At 41.0% G+C, this 19,929-nt stretch overlaps 1 pseudogene; it reads right to left on the reverse strand.

Annotated features, from left to right (window-relative positions):
- Positions 1-2,779: 2,779 nt before the first annotated feature.
- On the reverse strand, positions 2,780-16,950 carry LOC110334541 (annotated as a pseudogene).
- Positions 16,951-19,929: the final 2,979 nt, after the last annotated feature.

The raw sequence follows: 19,929 nt of genomic DNA on the forward strand, positions 1-19,929 counted from the left end.
TCATGAGTTACTAAAACACCCACCTAGTTACTTGCATCAGACGCCCAGGAGATAACCTTGGCCACCTTATCTGGTAGCCATAGCCAAGACACATTAAATATCTACTTTCTTACTCTCTCTGAACTCAGCCTTCCCATCTTCCTTGTCATCAATACATTCTACTCCTTGACTTTGAAAACAGCTCATAACCCTGTCTGAATTATTTCTCCTATGACTTGCTGAACCTGTAACAATTTTCCAAAAGCCTTTGTTGCTTCTAATTTCAGATCCAGTTCTCACTTGGCTACACAGAGTGACTAGAGAAAAGACCAGCACGTGGTGTCAAACAGCTGCAGCAAAACTTTTGAGTGTTCTCAAATCGAAACAAGCTTACCCATCTCTTGGAACCTTTATTTGAGTATTGTGTAATATATTCATGCATTGAAACATCACAAATACCCTGTGATGTTTTTATTATTTACCCTTATGTAAATAATAAAATAGTTAAAATGTTAATTTCAACAATTTCTAAAATGTACAAGATCATGATACACATAATCTAAAATATTTTGTGATAGTTGTATGCTTTTCTACTAAAAGCCACTGAATTTAATTAACACTTTAAGTGCATGAATTATATAGTATGGAGATATCTCCAATAATTTATAACTTTCCCAGATCAGGGTGATGTCAACTTGACAATAAAAATTAACCATCACAAAACCTATGAGCTCCCCAACCATACATTCAATCAGCTGCAAAGCAGAAAGTAACTGACTTGTGATGGCTAATCTTACTGAAAACATGACACAGCTGCAAAGAGGAACCCTCAATCAAGGCAATACTTCTATGTGATTGGCCTATTTCTTGTCTGTGGGACACTTTTGTGACTGCTATTTGATACAGGAAGATCTAGCCCACTGTGGGCAGCGGCATTCCTGGGTAGGTAGACACAGATTATATAAGAAAGGTATTGAGCAAGCCAAGAAGCAGCAGCATCTTTGGACTGGGATTCAGTCTCCAGGCTCCTGCCTTGACCTACCTTGAATCCCCTCTCTTATCCCCTAAATTGCTTTCACTTGTCACAGCAACCAGGAGCAAATTAGGACCTGTCTGTACTCAACTACACAGACATTTGAAAGCTTTATCAGAAAGTCCAGTATTACAACTATCTGCATAGCATTTCTATTGCATTTGTCATGAGTAATTTAGGGAAGACTTGAGGTGTAGAGGAGTGTGTGTACACGTAGATAGTATAGGAATTTTACATAGGAAACTTGAGCATCTATGGATGGTGCTATCTGTGTAGACTAATGCCATTACCAGTAACTACCAAAGGATGGCTGTAAGCAATAATTATAGAAATATGATCTTGTCAAAATCAATATCAAAATATTCTAAATGGTTGCTATGATATCCCTGGATTCGTTTTAAATTCAAAACTAAAATCAACTTAAATTGCTTTTTTATTTTTTTTTTTTAGCCATATCACAGAAACAAAGCAGGGCAGAACTGAAGAAATGTAGACCTGAAGTTTGCCTACCTGCTTATGTGGCCTGTGTGATTCTCTGGCAGGCTCGACTGGAGGGTTCACCAAGGAGTGACTGAGGCGTTGGGGTCCAGGTTAACAAGATGGAGGGGAGGAAGGCTGAAGAAGATGTGGGTGATCATCTGGAGATGGGGGGCAAAGAAGAGGGAGAGGTCACAGTAGGTGAGGATGAGACTAGGGACAGACTGGATTTGTAGGAGAGGAGAAAGGAAGGAATTGTCAGTTAGGGAGATGGTTTATGTGCTCCCGATTGAACTTTGGCACCTGGTATCTGTCTAGAAAATTGCCCATTTCGTCCAGATTTTCCAGTTTTGTTGAGTATAGGCTTTCGAAGTAGGATTTGATGATTTTTTTTGGATTTCTTCAGTTCCTGTTGTTATATCTCCCTTTTCTTTTGTGATTTTGTTAATTTGGATACTGTCTCTGTGCCCTCTAGTTAGTCTAAGGATTTATCTACCTTGTTGATTTTCTCAAAGAACCAACTCCTAGTTTTGTTGATTCTTTGTATAGTTCTTTTCGTTTCTACTTGGTTGTTTTCAGCCCTGAGTTTGATTATTTCCTGCTGTCTACTCCTCCTGGGCGTATTTGCTTCTTTCTGTTCTAGGCTTTCAGGTGTGCTGTCAAGCTGCTAGTGTGTGCTCTCTCCAGTTTCTTCCTTTATCTTTCTTTCTTTCTTTCTTTCTTTCTTTCTTTCTTTCTTTCTTTCTTTCTCTTTCTTTCTTTCTTTCCTTTTTTAACTGTAAAAGTAAAGACATTTGTTGCGCAAAACGCAGAAAAGGTAAAAAAAATCACACTTAAATTCCCCACCTTTACGAGGACCACACTGAACACTCAGGATGTAGCTTCTATTACAAATGAGATCATACACGTGTATTTACAGGTCAGGTCACTTGCTTTTCCCTACCCCATGTCAGCCACTGGCATTTCTGAGGTCATTCCACATTTCTGAAGACAAGGCCAGGATGTCAGAAACACAAGCCACTTAACATGGTTTCATAACTGATGGAGTTGAAACTGTCACCGTGTTTTACCTCTCCCTGTTTCTATTTGCCTTAGTTTCTTCTATTTTTGCATTTCCCATATCTGTTTCTGACTGTGCTTTCTCTCTCCTGAGCTGAAGGACACCTGTCTGTGTCCACCATGATCCCTGCTCCTCTTACATACTTTTGCATTACTAGTCTTTGTGTTAAATGCCTTCCCCTTGCTATCTGCCAACACCTCATCCATCTGTCCGTCCGTCCATCCGTCCATTCATTCATGGGAACGTGCACTGAGTGTTTGCTGCTTGTCCCGCACCGGAGTCACTAGGAAGAGAGATGTGGCCAAGACCCTGCGATAAACGTTAAGTTTCCTTTTCTTCCTTCAGAGGTAGAATACCAACCACTTCCTAGTTTGGGTCCTCTTGTGACACTTTCGTCTGTCATCCCACTTAGCACTCAGAACATCTGGCCCTGTCGGGGCTGAGGTCCCATTGGGTGCTATCCACCGTCTCTACTCCATTTCCTTGTCCCCTCCCCCCTGCCCCTGACAGCCCGAAACACCTCAGACGTGACAGTGGAACAAGACAGGCAGAGCCATTGGCCTCTCAGCTTGGTGACATTCTCTTCTGAACCTGAAATCAGGACACACAGTTTGGCAAATATCAACCACAACAGTTGCTGTGTCCCTTAAGGGACATTTGCAACTCACTTGAGCCATCTCTGTTATAGCTGGCCCACACAGTGCCAAGAAAGCTGGTCCACACAGTAGTGAGCAGCAGAAATGGTTTCAGTATGGCCCAGGGGTACCCAGCTCAGCCCTTCGTCTTCCCCACAGACTCGGGGAGGGGACAATGACGGCTTGACGTGGTGGCAGCTGGTCCATGTCCCTTTCCATTCCTCATCCCCTCCCTTTCCCATCCAGGCCACACACAATCTCACACACAGGTCTTCTTCTGTGGGTCAGTCTTCTCAAGGACAGGGCCCTCTGACTCAATAGCTTCCTCTTGCACATCTCCTCCAGCAACCACCTTAGGACCATGTGCCCAGGCAGGTACCAGAGGATGTCTGGTCAGAAGCCTGTCCCCTCTTTCTACCTCAGACCCTTAGGGAGTCTGTGGCATCCATGTCCCACCTCCTGGGCCTGTCTTTCATTGAACTCTCTCTTATTCGCCTGAGACAAGGGAAGGGCTTCAGTCTTGGGATGGAAGAGGAAACAGACAATTGAACCTATAGGGGAAAGCACGAAAACCAGAGGTTTGCACTGCTCAGTCCCCGCTCTGGAATGACTCTTCTCCCCTTCTTACATGTGTGCCTACTGGTGTGTGCCCGATATGGGTGTGGCATGTGCTGGTGGGAGGGAGAACTGAGGAAAGGATATAGTAGCTTAGCTGAAAAAACTCACACTTGATGGCACATTTAGTCCCCATCACATTTGCATTCTTCTGGGAGCTACAGACACACTTGGGTTTTTAGTTGGTCTGAGCACTACAAAGGGATCACTTCTGAGTCCCTCCCTCCCTTTGGAGCTCACCAGCACCTGCCCTGTCTCTCTCATGGTCTATACTCACCAGTACCATTCGCAGCCATCGCCTGAATTGTCCTATCTTGCACACAAACCATACTTGCAAGTGGATACAGCGGGTGCTGGGACTACATGGAACCAGAAACTCTCCTCACCCCTCCCCCAAGGAGAAGTGACTGATCTCTGGCAGCCCCCCCACCCCCAAGCAGCTACCAGCCAGCCCCAAATCAGCGTGCTCTGGGCGAAGTCACAGGTCCACAGCTCACCCAAGAGCAAGCTGAGTGTTGCCATCCAGGTTCTATGTAAGTTGGCTTCAAAGCAAGTGGTAATTGAGAGGTAGTCCCGAAGGGGCCCCTGACGGGGAGGGGATGTGTGCATGTACTTCACAGCCTCATCCTAGGGAGTTTTCTAGCCTGTCATTTCATTCTTCTTGTCGGATCCTAGCATTCCAAGGGGGATCCTTGGGAAAATGTGGGTTAACTAAGCTTTTATCCTCATGGAGATTCAGCAACTGGTTCCAAAGGCAGCATGGAGGAAGGGGAGGTGGGAGACAGCGGGGGTGGGAGGGGGAGGGGGGAGGAAATGAATGGATGAAGAATGAATGAATGAATAAATGAATGAATGGAAGGAAGGAAGGAAGGAAGGAAGGAAGGAAGGAAGGAAGGAAGGATGGATGGATGGATTTTGGTCCACAAATATTCACAAATGCAGAGTGTGAGGCAGCTGACAGCAGGATCCAGGGTTAAGGAGCACATTGGATGAATACCTGTTGCTCCTTGAGATTGAGGCAAAGCCTCATCTTTGGCTTGTGGCCTGCCCGTCAGAAGTTGGGGTTTCCACAGCTTCAGCCTTACTGGCCATAAGTGGCTCTTCCTCCCCCTTCAGGTTGGGACCCGACACAGGCTCCACCTCTTTTAGTACTACAGAGCCCGGATGAGACTTCTGTCTGTCCAAGAAAGTAATGAACGAGGGCCGCTGCCTGTAGCTTTCTGACTTCGGTACCTCAGAGTGTACGTTGCCCCATAACTCTGATACAGTTGGGGCCCGATCATCAGGAAACGGGGTTGGCCCAGCCCAGGCATCCATCAGCCAGTTCTGTTTTTCACCTTTTCTCAGGGTCACGGTCCCAGTCCTCCGCCTCTTGTACCACAACAGTAGTAGCGCCAGGAGAACCAAAGCCACCAACAAGGTAATAAGCATGGGCACCAGCAACATGCCACTTGATCCTTAGCGTGGCGACCTGGTGGTTATGGGATCTCAGGTAGATGTCGTGAATATTTTTATGCTGGAGACTGGAGTGCCACGGGCCACATTGGGACTCTCCACAAAACTGGTTGCTATGGTGGCAAGGAGTTCATGCATCTCATTGGAGGGCCCCAGAGACCCAGTAGCCATGGTGACAGGGGGACCACTGGTATTGGCGCTTACTGTTGCAGTCACAGAGGGTCCACTTGTCTCGTCAGAGCTTATTGTCACAGTGGCGGGGAGTGCACTGGTCCCTTTAAAGGTAGATGTAGAAGCCACAGTTCTGTCTGCCACAGGATTGGCTACAGTGACAGGGGAGGGTCACTGGCTACATTTGATGGTTCTGGAACCAGTGATGATGTCTTGCTGGAAACTTCCTGGTAGGTTATAGGCTCAGGTACAGGCTCATGCTGGTACCAGCAGAAGTCCCGAAAGAAGACAATTTAGTAGTTCCCAAGGGGGTAGAAGAAATTGGAATTGGGGTCTGCCTCCAGGGGCTGATGGTCTCCTTAGAGTTCACTGTCACTGGCCCGATAGAGATGGATGAGCTGGCATTCCAGGCCTCAAAGGTACTTGGGGCCTTGATGTGTGGGGTAGATGTCAACATCATTGTGTTCTGTGGACTTTCTGGGCTCACCACGTGCCCTTTAAGTTGTGAATCTTCCCACTTTTCTATACCTATTATTCTTAGGTTTGGTCTTCTCATTGTGTCCTGGGTTTCCTGGATGTTTTGTGTTATGAGCTTTTTGCTTTTTTGCATTTTTTTGACTGTTGTGTCAATGTTTTTCTATGGTATCTTCTGCACCTGAGATTCTCTCTTCTATCTCTTGGATTCTCTTGGTGATGCTTGCATCTATGACTCCTGAAATCTTTCCTAGGTTTTCTAATTCCAGGGTTGTCTCCCTTTGTGATTTCTTCATTGTTTCTATTTCCATTTTTTAGATCTTGAATAGTTTTGTTCATTTCCTTTGCCTGTTTGTGTTTTTCTGTCATTCTTTAAGGGATTTTTCTTCAAGGGCTTCTAGCTGTTTACCTGTGTTCTCCTGTATTTCTTTAAGTGAGTTATCTATGTCCTTCTTAAAGTCCTGTATCATCATGAGAAGTGTTTTTATATCTGAATTTTGCTTTTCCAGTGTGTTAGGGTACCCAGGACTTGCTATGGTGGGAGAATTCAGTTCCGATGATGCCAAGTAAACTTGGTTTCTGTTGCTTATGTTCTTCCACTTGCCTCCTGCCGTCTGATTATTTCTAGCGCTACCTGCCCTTGCTGTCTCTGACTGGACCCTACCCCTCCTGTGATCCTGGTTATGCCCGAACTCCTCAGAGTCCAGCTGTCTTTGTATTCCTATGATTCTGGGATCCTGTGATCCTGAGATCTTGGGTGTGTCAGAGCTCCAGGGAGTCAAGCTGCATCTGAGATCCTGAAAACCTGAGATCCTGGGCATGTTAGAGCACCTGGGAGTGGAGCTTCCTCAGGGTGTTGTGGGACTGGGTGCAGAGCCAATGCCCAAGGTCTGCTCAGGGCACTGGCTCAGACTGGAAGGAACCTGTGCCACTGGCCAGGAGGGGGTTCCTGTGTCCCTGGATCCCAGGGGTCCCAATCATTCCTGGTGTTGGGGCAGATGGTGTGGCCTCCCCACCTGTGATCCTGGGCATGTTAGAGTACCTAGGAGTTGAGCTTCCTCTGGGTGTTGTGGAAATGAGTGCAGATCCAGTGCCTAAGGTCCACTCAGGGCACTGGTTTAGACTGGAAGGCAAGTACATTTCAAATTTATCATTTCTATTAGAGATTTTTGGTTAATTAAAATACATGCCATGAATTCCAGTACAATATTCATGAGTAAGCTTTGGTTTGCATGAGGGCCCTTAGATATATCTCAGATCTTTACTATTTATTTATAATAATCTAAAGTTTTATCACATACATATAAACTCATAATTTTCCATAAATTTCATAAGTAATAAAAACTTCATCATTCAAACTCACTTGCCACAAACCTTTGCTCATATTATTATCATTTTTATTTTTTGTAATATACACATATTTGGCTAAATTCTGATAGTAAATCACACACTGATAGTTGGTTAAATATAAAACTCTGACACCTCAGCAATACTTTCTCAAACCGTTAGCCCACTGCTATCTCTTTTATAAAATAATTTGTAGATTTTCATTGCTTGTTGTCTTTCGCCAAAGGGGTGTAACTAAAGGCAATGGTGATTTTATTTTGAGGAGGTTAAATTTTACTGCCATGAGCCGTGACCAAGTTTCCTAACTTTCCTGGTTGCATCCCAGGTTCCACTCTGCCCTTTCTGAGGTTGCAGCTGGTCTCTGATGGAGGAATTCTCTTCTCCATTTCTTGTCTCGGGTTTTAATTCACTGTGTTCAGTTTTACTTGATGTTTAAAGAGTCGGTGAATTTCAAGATAAGCATTATCCTGACCTTCCACAGGCTAAGACATGTAAAAGTCAAGGGGAAACTGCTGCTTGTTTGAATTTCATGAAATGTTTATTTCCACGTATACAGAGGAGAATCTGAGGTATTCTGCTCATCTTTCAAAACTGTGTGGTGCAGTTTATCTTGCCAGAAATAAATAAATAAGGAATAATAACACCTGGAGGTTAATTTTGCTACTATTAAATGACTAAGAAAGTCATATTAAATGACTAACACATAGACGCACAGCACCTGACACTTACACTTCTTTCCATGAAGGGAATGTGACACACTGAGTGGCGGTCATTTTATTCCTAGAGTGGATATAAACTACTCGGAGAAAGACTGTCTTATTTTCTGTCTCTGCAGATCCACTAAGGCATAGCAAAGACTGGATCCCTCAGCATTTCACTAATATAGGTATCACATTTCCCATTAAAAGTTATACAATTTTTAATAATTTTATGATAAAAAATAAATAACTTCTCATAATTGTGCATCATGAAAACTAGAAACATAATCACCAGTATATAAAAATGAAGACATGAGGGATATTAGTCCAAAAATTATGATATAATTATGTGGCAAAGTCTAGAAACTATAAATTATGATACAAATTTTATGAAAAAACATTAAAACATTTAAATTGTGTTTTCTGTTCAGTTTTTTCTCATAGTTACAATGTTGTATCATATTGTTCATGATGTTATTAAATATTTCATAAGACTTGGAGACTGCCTAATGAGTGATCTTACCTATGAATGCCAATTCCACGGAATAGTTGATCTTTCTACTTTGCACTGCTGAAAGACAGCAAATACAATTATGAGTGTGCTTAACTGAGCACACCATGGTAGCCCATGTGACCATGGTCCTTCCCATTCACCATGACATGTTTTGATCAAATGCTGTGACTTTATTCAGTTAAACTTATTATGTGTTATGTGTCTACCTACAAACTTGGAACTTGTTCCTTTGTGTGCCAGAGTCCGCCATATATCTGTTTACCTGTGGGGGCAGGGGGAGTAAGAAGTTAAGAAGTAGAATAGAATAAAGATAAATAAGTCCACTCATAATTGTGTTATTGTGGCCTGCATTTTCCCATTTCAAACTTTGTATGTTGAAATATCTACATCTGATACACACACCTACAGACAATGATGTTATGTAAATATAGCTTTAAGAGGTAATTAATATAAAATTAATTAAAATGTTGGTGGGGTGTCAATCCACTGTAATGGGTGTCCTGATAAGAGAAAGCTTGGACAGGCTCTTGGGAAGATAAAGCAGTACAAAGGACATATGGAGAGGAAGATGGGTATCTGAAAGCCATGGAAAAAGGCCAAGCAAGAAACCAGCCCTGAGGCTCTTTCATCTTCAACTCTGCAGCCTGAAACCTGTGTAAAAAATAAGATTTCTGATGTTTAAACCCTCAGAAACAAACCCACACATAAGCACCACTGTTCCTTCTGAAGGTGGATATTGTTGGCACCTATGTAGAAGTTAACCTTTGGTTTTTCTGGGAAGCAATTTTCGTACTTTTAATATCATTAATCTTATTTTGAAAGTAATGTTATTCTTACCATTAAGTTATGAAAATCCTTAAAATTATACCCCTTCTGTTGAAAATACACAACCCCAAAGAAGCTATTCTGATTTAAAAATTCTACCTAGCAATACAATTGAGAGACAACTAGCAAGTTCTTGGAGAGCAGTGTCGTGGGTGGTGGTTTGAAAGAGCCTTTTCAGTCCCACAGAGGAATTTGGAAAGAAAATCTTGCATTGTTATTATAAACTAAAGACAGGTTATTACTAGTAGAAACTTGAAATAATTATGAGAAACGTATTTTTATATTTTCTGCAAATAGCATAAAGCATTACCTTCTTTCCATGTGGTGAATCTTTCCAGTACATAAAAATCACTTATATTTATACAACCCTCCCAAAATACAACTGACAGGTTTGTTTCTCTATACGGCATTTTTAACTATTCAAACTATTTTTTTTAGTGAGCACTTATAGTCTTCCCTGTCCTTAAGCAAATCAAAACCCAGTAAATGAAACGCAGAGCAATGTGCACATTTTAAAAATGTAGGTAATGACCATTCCCATGATCCTTAAGACAGTCTTAAATTCCTTGCAAAACATTAAATAGATAGATAGATAGATAGATAGATAGATAGATAGATAGATAGATAGATATTTCTCCAAACATATAGTTAAACAGTTCTACATAAAGGTCATGTTAACATAGCCATGAGCTACAGTTTTAATGCTTCCAATTCTGTTCCATTTAATTCCTATAATTCACTAATAAGGCACCATACTCAGTATTTGAGGTCATTCCTACAGAACTGGAGTGCTAATATACGTGCTAGAGGAAGCACTCCCTTCTTCTAACCCCAGAAAATCAAACCTTTATTCTTTCCTTAGAAAGTCAAAACTTTATTCTTTCTTCCTAGGTCTCCCAGGCAACAGCCAGGACTTGACTCAAGCTAAACAAAGGGAGTGACGTTTCCACAATCACGTGAAACTAGATACAGTTTGCCAGGAGAACAGTGGTGTCTCATCTGTACCCTGACCTATTCTCAGAACATCAGTGACAGGGCAGAGAACAGAGTAACTTTAGAGAGACTGGATGGCCTATTCCATGGAGTCTTCGTCAGAAAGCTTCTTGATGCTGTAGAAAAGTCCATCAGGCTATAAACCTCCTCTGGGGTTGCAGACATCCCCATGTCAGATATGAATAGAGAGCCAGGGAGTCACAAAACATAACATGTGAGCAGAATAAACTTGAGAGAGAGAGAGAGAGAGAGAGAGAGAGAGAGAGAGAGAGAGAGAGAGAGAGAGAGAACAGGAGATGATGGAAATGAATGAGGAGGGTAAAATATCAAAAGTAGAAATCCCATAATTACAATGCTAAGAAAGAAAAAGAAGTTGCCACGCCCATAACACTAGAACACGGATGAATTATTGATAAGAAAATGCAGGAAAAGCACTGTTTTCTGAAAATGTGATAAATAATACATGCTATTTATTTTAATAGAGATCTTGAAATACGTAATCAAGATAATCAGTAAAAAGTAAGGAAAAAAGAAAAGCAAGCAAAATCAGAAACTCCTACCAAGAGAAGCAACATCTAAGTCTTACCTCCAGCCTAGAAAAAAAAAATCAGTGGAACAGAATACAGTAGAAGTTTTCCAGGGCTAAGGGATACAAAAGTCCATGTAGTAAGGGGCCCTCCTCATGCCTATTTTGTGATGAAAGGCCAGAATACCCAGTGCTGAAGTCAAGCTTTGCTCTCCTTCAAGTTACTCCAGAGCGAGTAAATTTGGTTTTTAGGTGTTTCCTTTCCCTGGGAGATGCCAAACAGCTTGTGACTCCATTTTAAGAATGGAGAATGACTTTGGATTTGTGACCAGTGGTACCTGTCCAGCATCACCAATGAAGCAGACTGATCAGTGACGTATCCCTGACAGTAGAAGGTGTCATACACTAAACTTATTGCCATAAATTGAGACTCTAGTGAATACTAACATCATAACAGGGAAATCAGAAAGCCAATAATGTACCAGATACAGCAACCCCAGGGAAGGATCTAACTCTCACATGGACCCCATCGGGAGGTGGATAATAGAACTATATTGGGGATGGTCCCTTCTATCTTCTGACTACCTCTCTCAGGATGATTATTTACAAGTCTATAGATGTATAGATGAAGGCATTTCTATTGTACCCATGCCCCCCCGTTTCCATTATCCCTTCTTGAGCTGATGGACATCTAGGCTGCTTCCATTTCCTGGCTCTTGTGACTAGCCATCAGCAAGTGTGAACGAGGAAGCCTCTGTATTAGAACAGAGGCCTTTGGAAATATGTTCAGCAGAGACATGGCTGGATGGCACAGTCGGTCTAGTTATAGCATTTTGAGGAAGCCCGTGATTTCCATAGTCCCTATGCTAGTTTGCACTCCCATGAATAAACATTCTACTTTTCCTGCATCTGCAACCAGTATTTTTCTCTTTTTTTTTTTTAATCTTAGCCATTATGACTGAAGTAAGAAGAAATCCAAAAGTAGTTCTAAGGTGCATGTGTCTAATGGCTGAGGATGCTGAACAGTTAAAAAAAAAAAAGTTACACCATTTGTATTTTATTTAGGGGCAGCACTCTTTTTGATTTCTTTCCCCAATTTTTAATTGGGTTGTTCGGTGATTAGTTTTTTTTTTAATTTTTTAAATATTCTACAAAATAACCCTCTGTTGAATAAATACCTGATAAGTATTTCTTCCCATTCTCTAGGCTGCTTCTTCAGTCAAATAATGGCATCTTTTGCTGTCCAAACTTTTTTTTAGGTTTTATGAGACCCCATTTGTCAATTGTTGGTCTTAAAGCTTGTGCTATGTCAGGTTCCTGTTCCAAAATTCATTTCCTTTGCTTATAAACTGATGCTTATTCCCTTTCTCCTCTACCAGATTCTAGGTATCAGGTGTTTATGTTGAGATCCCTGATTCAACTGTAAGATCACATGTAACAGGAGGAAAATGGGTCATTTAGATTTCTAAGACATTGTGATTTACCTTCCGATAACTGCCCCCGCTCCTGAAGGAAACAAAGTGGAATGGGTCTCAAGTGTTTGTGTTAAGTTTGGGGGTGAGAAAGGAAGGAAGGATAAAGAAAAGAGCAGTCAAACGCTCCTTCATGCAAGGAATTTATTAATGTCATAGCAGAAAGCACAGTGAGCATCCGAAAGAAGTTTCAGTCCCACCAGGCAAAGTCAGATCGCAAGCAGAAGCAAGGTCCTGCATCATGTGGAAGCAGTCCTTGCTAATGGTGTAACCTATGCTACATATGGAAGCAGTCCTTGCTAATGATGTAACCTGTGCATCATGTGAAAGCAGTCCTTGCTAATGATGTAACCTATGCTACATGCCAGAGGTAAAGAAGGGCGCTCTGCTTGTCTTAGGCTCTATTATCATGGGTTAGCTATTCTTTCTTAAGGTATTGGAGCATGGTAAATATATAACCTGTGCTCAATCCTGCCTATGGATCTCAGGGAGCAGACACATAGGTGGGGAAGAAATGGCTAATAGGGGGCTAAAGATGCCCAAGATACATTTTAATCAGATCCTGGCTCCACAACATTCCAACATGTCCAAGACCTTGGAAGTTCTAATCAATCAGCCTTGCAGAAGGTTCAGTGGAAGATGAATCCTCTTCCCAGAATCTTCCATTCACAGTGTATATTTATACATCTTTCAGTATGGAAGGAAAACAGCAGGGACCAACACTGTCACCTGCACATTGTACTCCTGCTCGCTGTGAAAAGTGGAAGCAAGTGCTAAGTTCCAGGCTAGAATTTTTTTTAAGTGAGAGAAAAGGTCAAGGGAGCTTTTACTAAGAGAGGAAAGGATTTCCAGAGGTATATAAATTGTGTGTGGGGGGGGGGGACCCAATACATTCAAACAAGGGTCAGAAGAACTCCTTACCATGCAGGCCAGGAATTGAAAGATCTGAATTGAAAGAACTCTGGACCATTTACCAATGCAAACTTGTACTCCAGACAAGGCTTTTTTTGTTTGGTGATTTTGGTAAATCTAGAAAACACACACACACACACACACACACACACACACACACACAGAGGAAACAAACATCATTGCGACCTTCCAGATCCCTTTGACAAGTGGCCAAAGCCACCTTGGACACCAAAAGCAAATTCTTAGTTTCCCCAAGAAAGAATACGCATGTCTGAATGAAGATGAGGATACCCTGTGACCCAACGCTTGGTCTTTGGATTTACTTTGTTGGCATAGAAAGAAGTACTTGTGGAAATTAAAGGGACTCACCAAAGTTCTGCATTGAAGACAAAAAGTTCAACCATGGAGGATAAGAAGACCTAATCATGGAGAAAAAACGTCCTGATAATGAAGGACAAGAATTCCTAAGGATGGAGGAGAACTAGAAGTCCTAATGATGAAGGTCAGTATATTTTAACAATAGAGACAAATGGTCCTGATGTGGTATATAATATTGATGATCAACTTGGCAGGATCTACAATCGCTGAGAATCCAAGATTCTAGGGATGCTTGTGAGCAATTAATTGGGGTAGGAGGACATTCCCTAAAAGTGGAGAGCACCAGTCTCTAGGCTTGTGTCCTGGACTACTTAGGGAGGAGAAATCTAGCTGAGCCCTGAGTGTCCACCACTCCTTTCCTCCCAGCTGCAGGAGCAATGTGGTCAGATGCTTCAACTTTCCTGCCATGAGAGACAGTTCCCTGGAGCTTCATGCAAAGGTAAACCCTTTCTCCCTTTAGTTGCTTTTGATGGGGTGTTCAGGAAATGTAAGACACCTGGTATTGGATGTGAAGCAGAAACTTCAAGGGTAGGGAGTCTCCCCTCAGTGTACTGGTCAAGCTCCAAGCTAAAAGATAAAGAGGCTTGAAAGTGAATTTAATGAGCACAGTGACAAAGGCTCAGAAGTTTCACACATGCCAATTCATTCAAATGACCCCTCTATCCTAGGGTTTGGCACCAACTGTTGTATTTGGAGGATGGTGGGGAAAGAGAACTCAAGAAAGAGAGGAACCAAGTCAAACCATCCTTCAAGTAAAAGATTTCCTTCTCTCGTATTAGAAGCTACTTCTTTGGGATTCCAATATATACTGAAGATCAGCTGAGACATCCAATTACCACATTCATAGAGTTTCCATCAGGAGGAGATAGCCATTGTTGGACTAGCTGACCATAGCTTGTAAGCCACTCTAATAAAACAAACATACATATGTATATGCATGTATATATTATGTATACATAAGGCTATAGTATGTATACATATGGATATGTGTATGTATATACATGTTTATGTATGTATACATATATGTGTACGTATACACACATGCATATAATATGAATACATATGGATTTAGTACATATACATATGTATATGTGTATGCATATACATATGTCTATGTATATACATATATATGCATATATAATATGTATACATACTATATCCATATGAATACATAGTATATACATGCATATACATATGCATACATATATACATGTATGTTTATTTTATGAGAGTGGCTTACATGCTAATAAATAACACACATGATGTTCTTTCTATCAGTTCTGTCCTTTAGAAAACCCTAACTAATACAAGGGCTGTAATGGAGATTGCCTTATTGTCTCTTGCTAAATGCGTCTTTCTTAACCTTTCCTCTTGCTCACAAAATCTTCAAGGTAAATCAACCACGCTGTGTACAGAACGAGAGAACCGTGGCAACATGACTTGGGACGTCCCTATTACTTGTCTCACTTCCACTGAGGAAGAGAGCAAGACTCATTACCAATGTTTCCTTCCACGAGGTTTTCAGCACTCACTCTATAATAATAAAGCAGGCTTTCTGGGCCACAGGGAAGAGCACAGAAGTAAAGATAATTACTGTAGTACATGATGTGTAATTACAGGACTTCTCTACTTCCACCAGAATAGAACTTCTAATTATCTCCAATGTCTAACTTCATAAAAATTATGGATAGTTTCCAAAGAAATTACACAAAGTGGTAAAACCTTAGACTACTGGAATAGGAAAAAAAAAGATAGAAAGAATTTTTGGAATGGAATAGCCTGAAGGATCTTCAGATTCTCTGATCTTATCGGGCCTTTTCTTTCACCATGTCTGTACCACTCTGCCTGACTTTGAGTCACTGTGCATTAAGTTACTTGGTGAATACAACTAAAATTCTAATCAGTCTTTAAGCAGACACTCAGAAGGTTCTTTTGCTCCAAAGTTCTTTTGATTCCTCACTTAGATCCTTCATACACTGGAATGTCTACACTCGCTCTGTGTCTGTTTCCTCTGCTTGCCTGCTTTGCTTACAACAGCAGTTAAACATGCTAATCACTCACTGCCTACCTTACCTCCTTCCAGTTCAAGAATAAAGCAACAGAGATAAATCTTTGTCCTCAACCAGCAATCACCTTGGATTCCAGGACATGGAAAACCTCAGAGGATGGGTGTGGCCCACCCCAAATGAAGGGAGTGATCCATGGACTTGACACTCCTTGCCTGAACTGATATAATCGTGTCATAGAAAAACAGACTAATCTCCACCAGGCACAGAAAACAATTGACAGGTTAACAGCTTATTCTTTATATGACCAGACATGACATGACATGATGGTTCAATTTTGGGAAAGTAAAGGTTAAAAGCATCTTGAGCAGGATGACTTAATTATCCATATTTCTTACCCTCTGACATTTGACTTAGCATGCCACAGTGCATATACAGTAGGCAGAGGACAAACCTCAGAAGTTTCACCATAGGTTTAGGGTAACAAACTCAGGTCACCATGCTCAAACACCAACAGTATTTACCCACTGAGCCATCTCCCCAAACCCATGCCTTCTGTTTGAACCAAAACTCATGTAACTGCCCTAAAAAGTCAGTTAGCCAGTTAGGGACTAGAGACCTGAGAACAGATATTAAAACAGTACTATTAATCCAAACCCTTACCTACAGTGACTTTTCCTCACTCTGGTCAGGGTGAAATGTGATCCTGAGGGTAGGAGGGTGATTTGGGTTTTTCTCCACATGAGGACAAACCTCTGGGTTTTCTTTTAAAACAAAACAAAACAAAAACAAACAAAACAAAAACCCCACTTATCTCCCATTCTTCCCTTGTTTCTTCAACAACCTTGAGAGTAAGGCAGACCAACATTTGTCTTGAAGTAAACTTGGATGGTGCTTAAATCTCTTCTCTTTCTATCGATGAGATGCTAATTCTAGCCATTCTAATGGCTCCATATAGACTCTTCTTCCTTGAGCTTAAATCACTGAATTCCTTTCTCTGTTTATTTTGATATTTGGGAATCTATCTGCTGAGGCCATAGATACCATCTCATTTATATATATATACATATATATATATATATATATATATATATATATATATATATGTGTGTGTGTGTGTATACAAATATACATATACATATATGTATGTATATATGTGTGTGTATACAAATATACATATACATATATGTATGTATATATACACATATATAATATATATATATATATATATATATATATATATATATATATATATGGTCTTTATTTTAAGAAAAAGACTATAACGGCAAGTTGTGGACCCCATTGGGAAGATGAGGGATGGGTTCAATCTACCACAGAGCTGAACTCACCTTGAGCAGAAAGTAACCATGTGACTTGCATGACGTCTTTGGTAAGGACATCATAAATGCCACATGGCTTTATTGCCAACTTGGTTCATTTAACCACATGGCATAAACCAAAGTAGCAGCGCCCATAAACTTCCTGGCTGTACCGAACCCTCTGAGGATCACCGTATCTCGTTTTATTAGACTAAGGAGGTAAGACCAGAGCTCCAAAGTACTTTTGTTTTGAGTGTTCTGTTTTGTTTCAACACATTGTTTTACTTGATATGTTTGCTGATTTCTAAAAGAGACCTGTTTTCGCAGCATATGGCTCCAACATTGGTCTACTAACTGTCCCAACATTGTCTGGAGGAATGAATTACTAGGGTTTAAGGAAGCTGCTGCCAGTGGGGTACTGCTACAGGCAAGGCAAGATCAGCCTGCTTGGTAATGAGAGTGGAGAAGCAGGCTTTGCCTCGCCTTAGCGCTTCCTATTTAGTGCTATCTGACATGTCCTGAACATGAAAGGAAAACGATGACATAGATAAAAGATAAAATTAAGAAATACTAGTTAAGACTGATAAATAGGTAAGTATGCCACACTGCTCTAGTTAGCTTTCAACTGCTGTGATAAATACCATGGCAAGAAGCAATTTGGGTAGGAAATTTCACTTTACAGTTGAAGTTCATCATAAAGAAAAATGAAGGCAGGAACCTGGAGGCAGGAACCGAAACAAAGACCGGGAAAGGGTGCTGCTTACTGGCTTGTTGCCCATGACTTGCTCACCCTGCTTTCTTACACAACTCAGAACCACCCACAGGGTGCTGAACCGACCACATCAATCATTAATCAAGAAAATGCCCCAGAGGTTTACCTACAGGCTAAACTTATGGAAAGCATATTCTCAGTGGAGGTCCCCTCCTCCCAGATGATTCTAAGTTGTATCAAGTTGACAAAACAAAAGGAAAAAACCCAACACCATCCAAGAACTTGAGTGACGTAATCCTAAGACAAAACTTAGGAACCCATAGACTAGAAGAAAGTTATGAAATAAAAACTAAAGGGAAAGCATACTGGTGAGGTGGCTCGGGTAGGTAAGGGTTGCACTGCATGAAGACCTGAGTTCGCATTCTCAATATCACATTAAAAACAAAAACAAAAACAAAGCAGGCATGGTGGTACGTGCTTATAAGAGGCAGATCCTGAGAGTTCGCTGCTCAGCCAGCCTAGCTGAAAAGCAGCTTCTGCTTCAATGAGAGAGCCTTCCTCTCCTAACATCTCGTAGCCTCTGCATGCATGCACACAACCGCACACACTCATGTGCAAACACTTCACGCACACACGCACGCACACACACACACAAACACGCACACACACACGCACACGCGCACACACACACACACAAACACGCACACAGTCATGTGCAAACACTTCACACACACACACAAACACGCACACACACACACACACACACACACACACACACCATACGCGTATATGCAAAACAAACACGCAAAAACTAGAAAAAAAACATTAGGGACATGGAAAATCTACGCAGTGAAACTGTAGTAAAATTTCTTGAAATCGAAAGGAGTAAATGAATATTCAAATACAGTAAGGAATTAAGAAGTCCAACTAGAGATGACCTAGGAAGAATCCCTACACAAACTGTAATCACAATGTAAAACCACAAACTAAATATATGTGTATACACATATGTACACATATATGTGCATACATATACACATATTGTGTACACACACACACACATGAAAAACCTATATAAGGAAAGTGTCAACTCACAAAGGCTAAACATCAGACCTTCCAGTAGGAAACCCAAAAGCCAGGGAAGAGCATAATAGGCCTCAAGTCATGAAAGTAAACAACTGCCAATTAAGGTTGCTTTATCTACCCAAGTTACCTAAAGTTGAAGAAAGACAGTTCAAGACAGGAAACAACATAAAGCAATTTATGGCCACAAATCTAGCATTGCCGAAGACTAAAAGGAATCTTAAATACAAAAGGAACAAAAGCACCCTCAATTATATATTACCAGGACAAGGAACAATAAATATCATGAGATGGATAGATGAATAAAGAAAAACTACTTAGGCACAAATCATGTTCAGCTAGGTAAACCAGAAAACGCCACCAACACAAGGAGAGGAAAAAAAGGGAGACCAATAATACCATCAACCAAAAAACCAACAGAGAGGATTACAGGTATCTGCGAAGCTATCTCAGTAATAATTCTAAATGTAGATGTTCTTCACTAGCCCAATAAACAACAATTAACCTATGGAATTGAAAACAAGACCTCACTAATAAAGGTATAGACTGGAAATGGAAGGACGGGAATCAATACCAAGTAAATGGATGCTATAATCATACCAGTGACATTTCTATGTAATAAAGTAACTTGAAGTAAAGATTGGAAGAGAAAAATACCACTACACACTCATACACGGGACAATTCCATCAAAAGGCAAAGCAGTTGCAAGATACACGCGCTAAGCATTGGGGCTCCCTGTCTCATAAGAGAAAGATTAATGGAAATGAAAGGACAAGTGGGTGCTGATAAGACAATACTGGGTGATTTCAGTAACCCATTGTCAACATTAGATTAGTCACTCCGTCTAAAACCAATCAGCAAAGACATTTCAGAACAAATAGATCAAATATAGTTAACTGAATCCACAGAATCATAGCAAACGACTGGAATGTACACAAAAATACTTAAAGTACATTTCAGAACATAAAAGTAAGCCCTAAATGAAAAAAAAAAAGAATAGAAATGATTTCTGATATTAGATCATTGGTGAAGAATAAATAGAAAATAAGATAAACTTCAGAAATTATCCAATTACATGGCAGTTTTTAAATTTTCTGGGGTCTCAGCTGTCTTTGTGTCAGTGGGACAGAGGGACAGACTCTTCCTGCATAGCCTATCCTATCTGGGAGAAGGGAGGTCTCAGAGTCAACAAGGTGTGACACTGGAACACTGCACTGAAGTGAAGTTAAGATCTCTCCACAAAG

This window comes from Mus pahari, chromosome 17, assembly GCF_900095145.1.
Source record: "Mus pahari chromosome 17, PAHARI_EIJ_v1.1, whole genome shotgun sequence".
Taxonomy (NCBI): Eukaryota; Metazoa; Chordata; class Mammalia; order Rodentia; family Muridae; genus Mus; species Mus pahari.